At 39.2% G+C, this 17,177-nt stretch overlaps 1 protein-coding gene across 1 annotated transcript in view; it reads right to left on the bottom strand.

Moving 5' to 3' along the window:
• arrdc1b (arrestin domain containing 1b) overlaps nt 1-17,177 on the bottom strand; it is a 40,628-nt gene that overhangs the window by 18,147 nt on the left and 5,304 nt on the right. The gene's annotated exons all lie outside the window — the stretch shown is intronic.

The following is a 17,177-nucleotide window of genomic DNA, read 5'->3' as shown; positions in this document are numbered from 1 at the left end:
GCAGGGAGCCAAAGCCCAGTCAAACGTGCCTGCAAACAGAGACCATAAAACTTCCAGTACAAATAAATCTCGTCCCAGGCGATTCTGCATTCTGCGCAAATATCCACTAATAGAGAAGAAATATGATCATAAAACAATAAAAAAAAAAAGTGTCCAGTGCAGCAACCATCTGTGCTTCTTGCACTGTACGTTTCGATCTTTGGTGGGTTTGTTTTACGATTTTGCCTCTCCTGGACCATTTTTCAACCAAGCAGTGTTTAACCTATGTATAATCTCATCCATGATGACAGCTATATGCTGTTTGTTTTTGGAAGACTGCATGTAAGCACCAGTGCATGGATTTTGAAAATCCCTGTCTTTAGACTCTGTGCAGGGAAACACCTATGCAAACAGACACAACTGCTGTACCATATATAATATGCTGGATAAGCAGTTATGAAAGTAGATGGATGGATGGATGTTCTTGGAAAAAATAAGAAGTCCTCTTATCTTACTGCAGTGAATTCAGGCAACACTGTATAAAAAATATAGACCAGCACTGATTAGCATAAGAATGACTCACAAAGAGGGGACACTCTACTAAATCACTGAGGGCCTGTCCTGTTGGCTGTGTGCATTCTGCAGCAGTGATAAATAATCTGTCAGAACAGGCTGTGAAAAGAGTCTGAGTAAACAGATGGCGACCAGAAACCTTATTAGGGAACTGTTGTGAAACTGAAGAGGGTTTTGTATATAAAATGATGGTCGCATCAAGTGTGACTAGTTTGGATTATAGCACTGCTTCTGCTTTAGCAGGCAAATCCACAACTGGGTGTTTGTTGTGATGCAATAGGCTAGATAAATCACAATGTTACAGCACAATGCCTGAATGTACCTGGACGAAATGCAGTTCAACTAAACATCAGCCCACAGGATGTTGTAACTGAAAGAAGGTTCTGCTCGCTCAGCGTACAGGAAACCGTGTTATCTTTTCACACTCAACCCTGTATCATTTCTACTCTGCAAAAAAGTTTACACTGATCTGACTGACGTCAGCAACAATCAACTGTCAAGAGAGACAAAAACTGTTTAAGTGATTCTCAGGAACAAGCTGGCCTCAGCCTCTACCTCATACACTCAAAAAAGTGAAATTGGGTAGTTAGTACATTTACAAGAGTTTCTATGGTGAACATAATTAAGTTGTGTATGAGCTGCATGAAATTCAACAACTTCACGCTTGTTAAATTTATTTTTGTTGAGATGACGTCACCTAATCAAGCAAGAGTGGTTAGTTGCCTGGACAAGATCACGCGAGATTTCAAACCCCAGGAAAATCACTGGGGTTATAAGAGGCAGAAAAGCATACACACACCACGTGTATGCTATTGCTATTTATTGTGCTTTGTGACAGCTCAGTGGTGCGGTGGACAGCACTGTTGCCTCACAGCAAAAAGGTCCTGAGTCCTTTCTTTTTGTATGGAGTTTGCATAAAAACATTCACAAACACACACTCAGAAACACTACCACTGCGACAGACGTTAGAGGATTACACAGAAGGATGGTGCATCTGCATCACCTTTTCATAAAGCAGATAGAAGGGCTAAGGTCTCATGGTGACACCCAGCTTTCTTTGCTTTACATTTTTGTCAGAGAGCCACAGCCACTGATCGCAAGGTCGGTGGTCCAATCCCTGGCTCGTCCAACCTGCATACTGAAGTATCTTGATGCAAAATAGTTTCCACTGGAGTGGGAATTTTAGGTTACAAAGTGCTCAGGCATATTAAAAAACGCATAGGTGAATGAGGCTTATACACTCAAAAAAACGAAGTTGGGTGGTTGTTACATGTACAAGATTCAAACTTGTAATTTGAACTATATAATTTCATGTTTCTATGGTGAAAATAATTAAATCATGTAGCATCTGCATGAAATTCAGCAACTTAATTTGTTCTTGTTGAGATGACATGATACAATCTAGTAAGAGTGGTTAGTTGCCTGGACTCACGAAATTCACAAGATCACATTAGATGTCAAACTGCAGGAAAATCGCTGGAGTTTTAAGAGGCAGACAGCTACACCCACACCACGTGTATGCTATCGCTATTTATTGTGGTTTAACCTGTGAAGGACAAAAACGTACAGAAAAGTCTGCATCAAGCCTTGTAATCATAGCTTTCCTAGTTTTGTTAAGCCTGGATTGACAGCTTGGTGGTGTGATGGTTAGTGCTGTTGCCTCATAGCAAGAAGGGCCTGGGTTCAAATCCACAATCTGGCTGGTTTGCAGTGTGTAATTAGAGTTAGATTAATTGGTGATTCTAGATTACTCATGAATGTAAGTGCAAATGGTTGTTTGTCTTTATGAAATCATCAACCCCCATATTGGTTCATTAAGCAAGACTAGCAGTAATTGCCTTGATTAACGAAGTAGTTGTTCAAACAACAAGATTTCATTGTGTTTTCCTAAAGTTTTTAACTTGTGTAGAATGAATTAAAACAAATTTCACTCTACATACTTAAATGAATCACTTCAAGTCAATGTATGTATACTACGTTGATCCAACGTAATCTGATTACATCAAACCACCAAATGCCAAATGTGTTGGTTTGACATGGTCAAAAATGGGTTATTGTACTTGGTTAAATTATGTGGAAAAAGGTGCCATGATTAAATTGTGTTCATCCAACAACAGATTTTTTTGAGTGTAGTACGAATGCACTTTGCATCCACAAATTAAGAAGAAAAGCACTGTACAAGCAATAGTCCACTGTACCTTTGCATTCCATTAAAAGTGTAAAACCTAAGCGACTGACCCTGTTAGATTTGTATTTCTGGCAGTGTTGGGAAGTAACTACTACTACTGTACAAATACTTAATTACTGTACTTAAGTAGGAGTTTCAGGTACCTTTAGTTGAGTATTTTTTTCTAACAACTTTTTACTTTTTTACATTTTTAAAACGGGCTCGCTTTTGGTTTAAGTCACTTGAGGGGCAAAATTTCACATCACTGCGGGCCTTCAAACATTGATGTGGTTTGAGCCTCAACAGTAAACAACAGGGCTCCGAGACTGGCAGTGGTAGGGTTTCACTACAATTTTTACTTGTGTTATTTAATAACACAAGTGATAAAGCGTTTTTAGCATCTAAACTTAACACATTTGTTGCCAAACCTAAACTAGCAAGCAAAAACCAAAGAAAAACAATAAATAAATAAACCAGATATGAAAGCTCTCAAAGGGATGCAAACCTGGATTTCTTAGTCATTATCCCAGGAAGTTGTCCCACCACCACCCCAAGCCTCCATGTGCAGAGCCTATTCAACAGCTGCTTTAGTAGCAGCTGGAATATCAGGGTACCAAAGGACAGCTTGGGGAGAGGCATCTGACAAAGCTGCATTATACAATGCATTGGGGTAAGAACACTTTGATCATGAATGACAGTTATCAGCACTCAACACTAAATCAGTTAAGATCTCCACAAAAAGAGGAAAAAAAAAAAAAGCATAAACACAGACTGTGCTCTAAACAGTATTATGCCACAGACTATTTGCCCAATCACAGGCTCACACACACCCACGCAAGATTCAGCTCTGGTATCTCACAAAGACACACACACCCTATCTCTTTCTGTCACACTCTCAGAGTGGCAGATGGCTGAGCTCTCCACACCGCCAGGGCTGCTGGCACAGTTTCCGGTAAGAGGAGGGGCTTTTACTGTTAAAAACAAAACCTCCAAAACTGCAGCTCACTAAACGAGGCGGTGCCCTTGAGCCATGCAGACTAAGTCCACTTACGGTCATTAATTAAAACTCATTGTGCCCCTCCAGCTATAAGCCTTATTCATGGAAATTACAGACACATTCATTCTCCCCTGTTAACACAAAATGTGAGCAGTTATCACACTTCAGAAATGAAAAGCAGAGTGATATGACAGAAAAGAGATCCACTCATACCATGAGATATTATTTACAGATGTCTGCTGTGGAAACATTAAAAGCTCAGCCTATGAAAGGTCAGCGCAGGGGTAATCTGTTAATATTCACAGAAGCAGCAGCAGGAAGAGAAGCTGCAGCAGTGCTGAATGGTGAATAATTTTGTCATGAGAGAGAAGCAGCTCTGGCAGTGAGACCGAGCGTCTGCTGCCTGACAATGGGCACGCACGTGGAGCCAGATGGACCATGAGCAAAATTAAGGCACTTAATAAGACACTTATGTAGACACAAAGATGATGTGTCATCAAGTTCCACCACAGAATCCCAAAAGAATACCTTCAACTTTGGGCTTGTCTGGTCCCTTAAAGGAGTTTTAACGTACAAAGAGATGAAAAATTATGCAGATATTAGTGAGAAATGAAAAACGATTACCCTTATCAACCACCTCCTTGCTGTCTCGTTTATCGTTTGTGCTGATTGGGCGCTCAGCCACTCCTGCATGCATATAATAAAGGCACAGAAGGAAGAGGGGTTTATTGGTCCCCCTCTTTCATCAATGGCAGCCTTTCCCCTTAGTTGTCTTTTGCATTTATATCTTATTTGTAGTAGTTTTTTTTGTCAGTAATCCTTTTCAGATTAACTGCAGCAACACTGTGGTAACTCATATGCTGAGTTCCTCTGAATCATGGTTTTTAGGGGCTGTGAAACATTCTTATGTAATACCTGGAGGAAATTTTATTCTCTGTGAATAATCCATTGTAGTATTAGGGTAGGTTAAATGCAGACTAGAAGCTGCTGGTTAGGGGCAGCACCTGGGAAGCCAAATCCAGCTCTAAGCCCCTGCCTTGGTCAAGGGCACCGTGATCGGAGAATTACCTGTTTCTGATGGCGGGAGCTCGCAAAAGAAACTAAACAAGCCGGAGCACCTACAGACCATGCAAACTCCACCAAACCTGGTATGGGTGAAACTCAGGGCCCCTTCGCTTTGAGGAAACACTCTTAAGCAACAAACCACCATGCTAGCTTACATATATGTATGTGTTAAAGTTCATAAAATCAAGCAGGTTAAACTGCCACCATGATGTCACCTATTGATTTTGGTGTCCTAATTATGGAGCTTCAACTGAGTACCAAGTTGGAGCCATAGAGTATAGAGGTACAATATAAAGACCTATCAGCTAATTAGTGTCAAGTAGGACTTACAGTAGCACTCAGTGCAACTCCTACTAAAGGGCAAGGGTTATACTAAAACGTTGATGTTTTATGATGTTTTTATTACAATATGATAATGTCAGCCTGTTATGAGGGGTAAAATATATTACTCGATATGAGTGGTTAAAATTTCAACGTCAACTTTAATCTTGGGCGCCAACAATGAATGTCAAGTTCAAATGCTTAGGCATTCTAGGTACTCATGTCCACCGAGGCCTAGTATATTGTTGTAAAGGTTGAAAAAATTGTGGGTAATATAAATTTTCTTTGATTTTCACATTTGGTGGGAATCAGCCCAAGCTGTTATTGGTATGTACCATCACACAACGTAATATATTGAAAACTGTGGACACTAGATTGCTAACAAACCTGAAGCACAAAACTCTCAGATGTTCTCTGAAGAAGTCCAGTTCAGTGCCTCCAATTTAAAGATGTGGGGCCTAGCAGACACTGATTGGCTGCCTGTGTCTGGGCACCTTCCAATAAACACAGTAATGTCTGAAGTCATTTTCCTTTTAAACATCCAGATGGATATACTTCAGCAGCCAGCCTCAAATGGCCATTATGGTTTTTGGTACTTCCAAGTTCCAAGTTTAATTTCTTAAAGAGCATTTGATGACATTTTATAGGCAAAATGAGAAGATAAATCCAGCTGCAATGACACCTCAAAAAGAACAATGTGTTCAATCGCAATATATCAACAGTGTGACTTTCTTTTACTCTTTTGACAGGCTGTCAAAGATTGGAAATGATAGCAAAAGTTCCCAAGGACAATATGGCAAGCACATGTGAGACACTCCAGATGTAAGGATATTATTACATGACTATACTGTCGGTATTCTGTAGGCTTCTTCACAAACTTGAGAGGTTTAAACACTGAAATCCTGAGACTTACAAATTTTTAGTCTGGTTTTGCAAAGCTGACAATCACTTTAGATATGTCACTACAGGAACCTGCAGTTCTTCACCAGCCTGTAGCCTGAGGGAAACTGACACTCAATAGTAAGAGGGAAGCATGCTCTGACTTAGCAGCTGTCTGATTCTGATGCCAGCACGGGAGTCTCTCCAGGGCTTCTTCATGGCTCAATGAAGGTGTCCGTAGGCAGAGATGATCTTGGTGTTACTACTCATTAGACTGCACGAAATAAGACCGTGTAGGCAGACAGATCCAGTAAATAAGCTGTAAGCGACAGCATTTCTGGATCCACCATGACCTACATCAGATAACAGCCTGATAGAAGAAAACATCAAACAGTGTGCGGGTGAGTCATGAGGATGTGAGAGGAAAGGTGTGGCAGTGTAAAGAGTGAGTGGCTGAGTTGAGGAAGGTGACCAGAACAAATGCTGTTTTATGCATTTGTGCATTTGGTGGCAGACCCAAACGTTTTTAGCATCTAAACTCAACACATTTGTTGCCAAACCTAAACTAGCAAGCAAAAAAAAAAAAAAAAGAATAAATAAACCAGATATAAAATCTCTCAAAAGGGATGCAAACCTGGATTTCTTAGTCATGATCCCAGGAAATTGCCCCACCACCACCCCTAGCCTCCCAATGTGTGCGCCAGAGCTCAGGGCAGGTTTCTACCTGTCCATGTCAGGCACAGCAGAAGCATTACGTCAATAGAGATCTACCTGAAAGGCATACTTCTGGCTGAAACAAAGTTTTATCTGTTATTAAAGCACACAGGCTTCTGAAGATTAATTTACTCATGTACAAATCATATTCCATATTTCTTGATCAACTTTGACATGCAACTTTATTGCAAGATGAACGCATTTTAGCAGATTTCAACATAATCAATCAATCTTTATTTATAAAGCACTCTTCATACAGGAATGTAGCACAAAGTGCTTTACATGGTTAAAAGCAGCCCACCCCACCCCGCCCTCCAACTCACTCCCCACACTCTCATTAACATAAGCGATCATGGATGCATACCCCCCCCCCCACCCACACACACACACTTAAAGAGTAAAATTGGGCTGGGCACACATGACCAGTCAGGCAAGGTGTTTGTCCCCAAGCAGGCCACTTGTCAAACAAACCATCGCTCGCAAATATTTTATTCTTGTTCTCAGTAGCCTATTTTGGTTTTAGTCATGTGGAAAATGCAGCAAGAAGACAATACTGGTTGTGCAGGTCTGAAAAGTTCAGGGCTTTCATTTACAAGTATTACAAGATACAACCCAAGCAGCCTCTTTTTTTCTCAACAAGAAGGTTGATAATGTGATATCAGTGAAGACAAAGCTATATTTCCCCCCAAAAATCAAACCAATTTCCTTTTGCAAGTTTACATTCAGTACACCCTGAAAAGCAACACTTTACTGTACTCTGTTGAAAATAAACTACTAAACTACTGGCAGCTGTTGCTGTCTCGGTACGGTTCCAAATAAACTCCAGAGTGGTTAGTTTCCGAAACATCTACCAGGTGTACGTTACAAGTTTGAGTTAAAAAAAACCCGTCCCACAGCCACAAATGCTTTGTATTCTCAAAGCTAGGAGGTACTACAGATGTGCAAAGGTCTGTACAGGACAGCTACAAGCCATGAAATGAACTTAAATTATCAGTTTTCTCCAAGACTCCAGAACAGAGCACCTTCTTCCTGCATTTATTTTTATAGCTTCCACCCCATACGTCTGGCCAATCAGCAGACTGAACATTCTTAGTGGTGTGTAGTGACGCATTTTTGTTTGCTCGGAATTTGCTTTTATTTTTCTGTTTGAAAACGATTTCAATCTGTGTGAAAATGCTACAAGTTTACAAATTTATCAACTGAATAAATGACTATAGATCTAAAAAAGCCCTTAGTATGTGGTAAAGAAGTGAAGAAAAGCAATATTTGGATGGCTGCTACCATCCAAATCTCTGATTTAGAGGCTGATTCAGGGACCTGATGATGGACATTAATTTCAGCTTGTAGCTTCAGAGTTATTTCAAGCTGTCCTCTGCTTCTACGATTTGTATGCCTCTGAGACACATTCTCACCACACCAGCATCATTCTGTCTCTCAATGTAAGCAATGACGACATCCAAGGAACATCTGCTTTCTGCACCACCTCACCTGTTGACTGATGACTTAGAAAATGCACGACCTGAAGCTTCTTTTTTTTTTCTTTTCAGGAGACATGTTGTAATGATAAGATTACCTTGTTCATGATTACCCTGATGAGGCCTATGTGATGAGGTGCATAGGTTTCACAATAAAGTACTTCTATATGCTCAGATATATACCACCCAATCAGAAATTAGTACTTTCGGTCGCTACTGTTTTCAACTTGTTTGTAAATGTTTTCAGTGCAGTTTGTCTGTCTGCTGGCAATAATAGTCAAACACCTACCAGGCCCAACCACACAGAACATGGAGGAGACATGAAGCATGGACAAAGGAACCCGTTGAATTTATTCCAGATAAAGACCGCATTCAAGTGCTTTCTCACATCTTTTGTTTCTTTAGAACCACAAATCACTGATGACGCTCCAGCTTTTCTTTTCCATCCTCTCAGATAATTTTGCGCTTCGGGGGAATTTCTAACCAGCTAAGCAATGCTGTTGTTTCCTCTACCAGTAGGTTTCCCAAACAAGGAGTGGCATTATTTTCTGGTCAACCTTCTTGGTAGATTACGAATAAATATGCAACACAGACTAGGAAAAGGCAGCTGAGTAACAAATGTTGAACCTCTCCAGGAAACGGGATAAGATCATTGAGTCACAGCATGCCGTCTACTGCTTCAGTGCATGGGAATAATTGCTCAGCTTGAGGGTTAGCTGTGACTTCACTGCATGCAGTGAAGTGGGCGGATAAAGGTAGTTTCATATTTACACTGATAACAGAGAGTCTGGTTTCACCTGACATACAAAAGCACAGAGGAGCCTCAGTGAGCTAGTTTAGGTCCAGAAATGATCAAGGACAAAGCAGACCGAGAGAACCCTCAGCCTCTCAGACCTGGAATAAACAACTGTTTTATCCTGAAGTGGGTCAGGAGTTTGAATAAGACTACAAAAGGCTGTTTGATTTGCAAGAATTGGTCAATACTTCCTACATACTGTATAAAAAAAATTCTCATTTCTCACCTATACTGACATTCCAGCACAAGTATAAAGGCTTGGAAACTCCCCAGGCAGTGCCTGTGTGATAAGAGTTCACCGTTTAACATAATGCTACAGTACGATGTTTCAAACCATCCAATTTTAAAAAAAGGAAAACACTGTTCTCAACCTAATTTGAAGACTAGATTTGACTATGGATGTTTCTGGCAGATCATCTTACTTGCCGACTAGTCTAAAAGTCAGAATAGCCAAAAGTTAAATATTGTACAAGTATTTTGTGTGTATTTCAGAGCCATTTAAAACTGTATATACATTTATCAAGTAGCCATTAATCAGTATGATGTGTGTTGTGCATAACAGTGCACAAACACAGTGCCAGATAAGCCTGCAGAGTGTAACTCCCTCAAAGAAAGCAGGCAAAGGAAAGGCAGCAAGCGTTTAAATTACCCACTCCTCCAACTCAGGGAGGTAGTGATCAAAAATAACAATACAGGACTCTTTCAAAGCCCTGTAATTGAAATGAGTGCACTTTAAAGCATGGCTTCTTGCAGGTTACCAAATACACATCTGTACTTAATGTGGTTACACATTACTCTGATCACTATGCCATTTCACACTGACAGCGTTTGCAAAACTGCAGTGTCCAAAGCAACATTTTTCCCCTCACTGGGCCGTGGGCCACAAGATCACAGTTTTACTGGTTACGCGCGCGCACACGCATGCACATACACACAAACCCAAACTATAACTCAAATGTTTAAACTGTGACATCATATTTCTTCGTTTTGAATTCGATGACAGCAACGCGTCTCAAACAAGCTGAGACAGGGCAACGAAAGATTGTAGTACCACTTACTTTTTCAAACACCTTACTTATTTTAGTAAGACAATGCTACACCACGCACACTACATCTATTACAACAACTTGTCTTCATCGTAGATGAGGTGAACCAATTTACATCAATTTAAAATATTTGCCCGGTCATAAAATGATAAATACAACAAAGACGACCCAGGACTGCTGAGCAGCTAGAACCCCGATAATATCAGACAAAAATGGGTCAACAGTTCTCTCCCAAAAGTCCAGCAGCTGGTCTCCTCAGTTCCCAGATGTTTATATTCTGTTGTTACAAAAAAAAAAAAAGAAAGAAGATGTGATAAACATAAACCTGTCACAGTTTTTTAAAAGATGTGTTGCTGCCAACAAACACAAAAAAACTAATAGTTTTCTTAACATGACACATTTTCTCAGTTTAAACATTAATATGTTTAAATGTTTGAATAAAATACAGATTTATGGGATTTGTAGATTATTACTTTCCATTTTATTTGTATTTTACACAGCATCCCAACTTCTTTGGAATTGTGCTTGTATTTCTTTCTTGTTATTTTTATACAGCTGCTTAGCTCATTCAGAAAAAAATAATTTATTCCTTTATTTATATTTTCTATTCATCTAAATATGCAGAATAATTAGCAAGTGACAATTAAAATGGATTTAGTGCAACTTAAGACACACTTGTGCACAATGCAGATATCACTGCTAGAAGAAAAAAAGATGGTGAGAGTCTAGGCAGGCAGTTTGTTTCAGCTCTCTCTCTAAAACAAACTGGAGGTGGATGGGAACAGGTGAACAGATCACCCTAATTCACAATTTAGTTTGTTGATCAGGTGTTTGCAGCAGTGCTCATTACTCTGCTTCTTTGCTGTACTACATATTAAAAGGCGTGAGAAAAAATATTCTTGATATATCCCTGAAAACCTCTAAAGCTTTTTGTTAAAATCCTTCCATTTTCTTGACAAACCCCAGAAGTCACAGCCTCTTAACCGCAGTGCAACCCAGTAATCTGATGCTACAGTTATACTGTCATTAAATCTTTAAACGCTCCAAACAATTAGTCCCTCTCACTTTTCTGTCGTCTCCTTTCTAATGCCTTTCGGTAAGAGATGTCAAATAGAGCCACCTGATCTTACAAGCTCTTACTCCCAACTGTAAGAGAATCCCCCGCAGCAGAACAGAGCTGCAAGACCGGGCAAAAATGTTGCTCCAGTGAGACTAAGATCAAAGCAATGTACAGTCTGTTATCACAGCATCTGATTACACCTTTATCAGGGAGTTTTCACTCACCTATGTAATGGGAAAGGTATTGCTGTCCGTCTCAAATTTGTTCTGTTTACCGCAGTTATGTCTGTGTGTGTGCATGCGTTTGAGTTTCCTCAACACGCCAATCCCTGCATATGTTTGCATGCACGTGTAAGAGGCTTATCTCTGAAAAAGTTACATCACAAAACTAGAAAACCTGTAATCTCTGCTCTGTAATCCTCGTCCCCAGGTTACCCACAAACTTTCCATCTATCACAACCTTAACAGACACTCTTCTGTGTTTTGGCTTCCAGAGCAACAAAAACGTTAAAGATACTTGCACAACTGGCAGCTGGATTATCTTTGAATGGCATCTGGCAAAAATGAAATTAATCACTTTTATTTCATTGTGTTGACAGCTGTATGAGGTTTTCTGTGGGATTTAAATGTGCAAACACTGCCTCTCTACCAGCTTAGGATGAGTTTTGATGGTATCTGTGTCAGCAGGGAGCTACATTTAACCATCCGCTATTCCCGCATGACAGCAGTGTCCTCAGTTGACCGGATCGCATTTTACAGCATGGCTCCAGATGCAAAGTCTGTCTCAAAGTTTTGTCTTGAAACAAGGTTTATCTTGAAACTAAAAACAACACTTTAAGATCAGGATATTTTAGTTGTTTAATGAAATGAAATGAAATTTTTCTAACTTCATCATCTGGCTGCAATGAACCACAGACTAAACACGTCATCACACATCTGTAGTCATTACAGAGGGTTTTAACCTCCTAGGACCTGGCGTCCACATATGTGGACATCACATTTTGGGTTATTTAGACCAAAATACTCAATTGTGCTCTACAGGGGCCTGATATCCACTTACGAGGTCATTGTACTGCTACTGTTCTATCAAAATTTTAAATGAATATCCTCATATGTGGCTCTCATTTTTCTTAGAAACAAAAATCAGGTAAAAAAAAATAAATCTGGTAATTCTTTGTTTTTACATTCACCAGGTCCCAATATGCCCAAATATCAAAGAGAAATTAAAAATGCATGCCGTGGAAGAGTTCAGGTCTTAGGAGGTTAATTAAAGTTGAACTGCACTGTGTTTTTAATCCAGGTGCTTGGTTTAGGGCAGTGGTTCTGTGGCATGGTCTTTTACATCGACCATAAAACAATAATTCAAAACCAAAATTGTTTGTTTTTTTTAATGACAGGGAGATAAGAATTTGTTTAAGTTTCTGAAACAGAGCGTGCAAGAAAAAGCCCGAGAACCCTCTCTTTACACAAATATTGACTCGGCCCCAAACTTGAAGCATTACCTTTGATGGCGTGATTAGTCATTTAGTATCAGCCAACACCAGGAGTGACCTTCGGACCCTGTTCAACACCTCTTAAGGGACCACTGGAGTTAATCACACAAAGTCAGCTGACAGCTGTGGGTGTGTTTGAGCTGCTGCTATAGTTACTTTATTTGCAGACACAACAGAGGCAGCTTTCTCAGTGGTCCCATTCAGAGGTTTTCGGTCGTTTCTAACATTTTTCAGGGAAAGCTTAACACCTACTATTACTGAAAGCTAATACAGAGCTGGGTAAGGCTTGTGTTGCATCACTTGGGTGTGGTTAAACACTGACGAGAAAGAAGAAGAAATACATTTGAGCTACAAACCATCCTGCCATGTGCACTTTTTCTCACACCCCCATAAATTATAGAAATGCCTATCAACCATAGCTTTTTATACATATTTGAAATTGCACAATTTTTTTAAATGAAGGAAAGCAGAACATCTCTGTTCAAGTATCGAATGTCCTGATGTGAAGAAAGCAATGGAAAAGCAACAGGGTGAAAAATATTTTCCAAAGACGTGGTAATAATTACACCTTACAGCATTTCCTGTCAACTCGTTACCTGAATAATATTTACACGCGGCAACATGGCTAATTTCTATATGCAAAACAAACACATGGATAATTAGCTAATCATTTCCTAATTATTGTTACAACTATTCATCCAAAATTCTGGCATCATCATGAAAAATGCTGTCAATTAAATGGAAAAACCTGACTAACAAACCACAAGCGTCTCTGCTGATCTGTCTTTTTGTCAACCATGACTGTCATGCAGTGCCATGCAGCGATGTTACCAGAGGGGATACTTAAAGTATCATTCGACATCTAAATTCTGAAAATGGAACAATACTTGTTCCAGAAAGGAAGGGGGTGGCATACTGCGACAAATATGCTAGTTTATTCTTACATACTGAAGAAGAAGAAGAAGAAGTCGGAAGGCAACAAAGACAGGAAAAACTAAAAATAGCACAGCAAAAACCAAACTTTGTTCCACAGGGTAAAATGTTTGTAACTTACATTAAATGTTGGTGCTAACATAATGCCACAGAAACATTAGTAGACAACTCATCAACCATCCTAACAGTTTGTGTTTCATTTCATTTTGTGTCTTGTCAACAAAATATAAGGTTTTAAATAAATGATGTGCCAACATGTCAGTATTTAAAGACAAACCTATAATAAATGAATTAAATAGGTTCATGTTAAATTAATAGTAAATATTACATTAAATGTAAAGGAGTTCATGTCTAAGTACGTGGGATGATAATTTTGGACAGCTACCTATATACACTTTTTTAACTCTATTTGAGCACTCAAAGCACTCTCTTACCACAAACGTTATTCACACACATATTCATATAAGCACTTTATGTTTTTTTAACCCACTCTGTTCACACAGAGTTCAGTATCTTGCCCAATGATTCTTCAGCATGCACAATAGAGGAGCCACGTCCACCTCATATTCATTGATATAAAATTGGGTATTGAGAAACATGTAATTCTGTGGCTAAGTTTCTACTAATACAATGACGGGTCTGTGCTGAATCCCTGCACTTCAGTTTTACAGCACTTCTCATGCCTTGTTCTCTTGTTTTGAACCACTGATATGGTGGCAGATCATTTATGATGTAATCAGTTTCTGAAGCACAACCAAAGATTTTCCAACTTTTTGGATTAGATCAATTTTATTCATCCAATGTCAATTAAACATTTACTGATGTCAGTTACAAATATCCATTGGTGGCACAAGCTAAATATGTTGCAATCTCATCGTAAAGATGAAGTGGTTACCAGCAGAAACAAAGGATACCTCTGGATTACATATGACCTGGATTCAAATACATCAGGTGGTGACCCACACAAACAAAGACTTGAATGTCCACTAGCAACCAACTTTCACCTACAAAGCGATGGGCTGAGAGCGGGTATATTATTAAGGTTAATCTCATTAAGTGAAAATTTGCTCTCAAACCTTTTGGGTTCTTGCACCAGATTAATGCACATCTTGAAAATCTGCAAATTTAGGATAGAAAAATATGCATGTTCTGCTTTCTTGTAAATATTATATTAATATACTATTTAAATCTGCTGTTGCCAGAAACAACTATTTAATGTGGTCTGGAAAGAGATGCATGACAGTGACTCATATGCAGCATAAAATCCATGCAGACCTTTACAGTCACATCACATAAGATCTTACCGCTAACTACAGACCACTAAAACTAAAAATCAACTTCTTACCTAACAGCTAATAACTATTCTAGCTTTAGCTTCTTTGCTATCCTAGACTAATTCCCATTTTTTTACCACTTCACTTCTGCTGTTTTGAGCTTCTTTTCTTAATGCAAGCACAGGAAGTGGCGCGGTTTTTTAAAAATGGGAAGAAGGGAAGTGATCAGGGGTGGGTTTGATGCTTATCAGTGGGTATGACACAGCTGTGGGGCTAGACAGCATGCTGGTTATGGAGGTCAAAATATGTTATAATTACCACAGCTAAGTCTCAGGGCAAAGGGAGCAGCTGGTGCCAAGACCCCCACCTGGGAGCTCTATTTCTATGGGCACACTAGTCTGGCTGATGAAGTGTTTCTCAATGCCACCGGCTCACACTGAAGGGCAGCAGAAAGTGGGATCACTCTGAGTCATGAGTCATTGTCTGAGTGATCATGTGTCACGTTATTCATTTCAGAAAAAAAGAAACCAAAGTTACTGTCAGATGCATTAGCAACCCTGCTTTTCTTCAGAGATAAGAGTCATAAAGCATGTGGAAATGTTACAGCTGCCCAGCAACACAAAGAACTCTAGAGAAAACCTGCTTCAAATTTTTAATTTGAATAAGTAACTGACTAAGAAGAAAACTACTGGAAACAATGAGCAATCTGTCATCCTCAACACTTGGCTTGAACTCGAGAAAACGTACAACCACTGCAACCAATGAATCCAATCCAACTTTATTTATTGAGCACTTTAAAAACAACATGGTTGACCAAAGTACTTTCCAGTAAAAATTGTGATAAAAGTTACAAACTATACATTAAACAAACAAAGAAAGTTAAATAACAATAAAATAAATAAATAATAATGACTACCAGCTAACTCTGGTACTAGTTCTAAAATGCCTTGGAAAAAAGGTGTGTTTTTAAAAATGATTTAAAAATCTCAGGTGTTGGCGCCAGCCTAATATGGAGGGGCTGCTTATTCCATAATTTGAGGGCCACAACAGTGAACAGCGAAATGAAAACAAACAAACCAACAAAAAAATTCCATAATTTGCAAAAAACAACTATTCTGGTTCAGATTCTAACATATCCACACGCCCTGAGAAACAATAATACCTTTTCAGACTGTTCTCTTAGAGTAGAGGCATCAACATGAGACAAGTCAGAAGAATAAGGCCGAGTCACGGGTGTCATTATGTACCAGCGCTGACGATAGCTGTCATATTTTAAAATAATAAATTAACTGCATTAAAATTGCACATAAAATCATAAATAATCCATTGCCGGCATGGTTAGGGTTACAGACTCACTCTGAATTTCATTCAGTCCTTTCATTTTTCAGAGACTACTTTGCTAAAGCAAGATGCTCGCTAAAAGCTTTCACCTTTCTTCTGCTGCTGCTTCTCTTCCAATCCAGTAAACCAGACTGAGTCACTCACACAGGTGCAGGTAGACTGGTGTTATTATGCAGACTGCTAAGGAATTATTGTAATTACCGCTTTGTTTTCTTGATGGAGCCTGATGGAGTCACTGTAGTCTGATGCATTTTTGGAATTGAAACAGATACACTGAGACTGACTTCTGGGTCACAGGCAGGAGGAAACCCAAATTAGAGAAATGAGAAAAGCCTTGCCACTAACTAAACACTACAAAATGTATAAAAATTGATATAGTGAAAAATTCATAGTGCCTTTTATTGCATGGAGTTTAAGATATAAGAGTTTACCTGCGTCACCTGATCTTTCACTGAAATCAAAAACCCACTGAAGACTCCATGACTCCTTCACGCTCCATGGCTTTTCTTTCCCTTAATTTTCTTAATAAATTCACAGCCAAACGGTTTGATGCTCTATGTACAAGTGAAGACACGCCCAGGATGGAACAAACATGGCTGTAAAACCGAAAGCAATGCCAGAAAAAAAAAAAAAAAAAAGCAGAATTAATCATCTAAGTGTGAGATCGAATGAGTGAAGGAGTAATAAGTGGGGGTGGAACATTTGCTGGCTGTGCAAAAAGCAGCAGAAATTGCAAACAAAAAAAAAAAGTCACCATGTGATCAACAAAACCACAGTTTTTACAAACAGGATAAAACATGAGTGTGCGTGTGCTTGTGTGTGTTCTTGTGGAACGTCCATGTGGCGTGCTTTGTTTACACAAAGCCAGTGGTTTGTATTACCGCAGATGATGGTTGGGTTACAGTGAATGTTTGCTCTCCTGCTCTGTTGGAAGCTAAGCTAACATCCACTAATGTCATCTGAGAAACAAAAGAACGACACAATTTTACATCTGATTGCTCTTTTTTGTAGTCTAATACAAGATACGGTGACTTCTGTGAAATGACTAACTTCCTGATTCACAGT

The sequence above is a fragment of the Pelmatolapia mariae genome, linkage group LG7 (assembly GCF_036321145.2).
Source record: "Pelmatolapia mariae isolate MD_Pm_ZW linkage group LG7, Pm_UMD_F_2, whole genome shotgun sequence".
NCBI lineage: Eukaryota > Metazoa > Chordata > Actinopteri > Cichliformes > Cichlidae > Pelmatolapia > Pelmatolapia mariae.
This window is presented reverse-complemented; position numbering and strand designations above follow the sequence as displayed.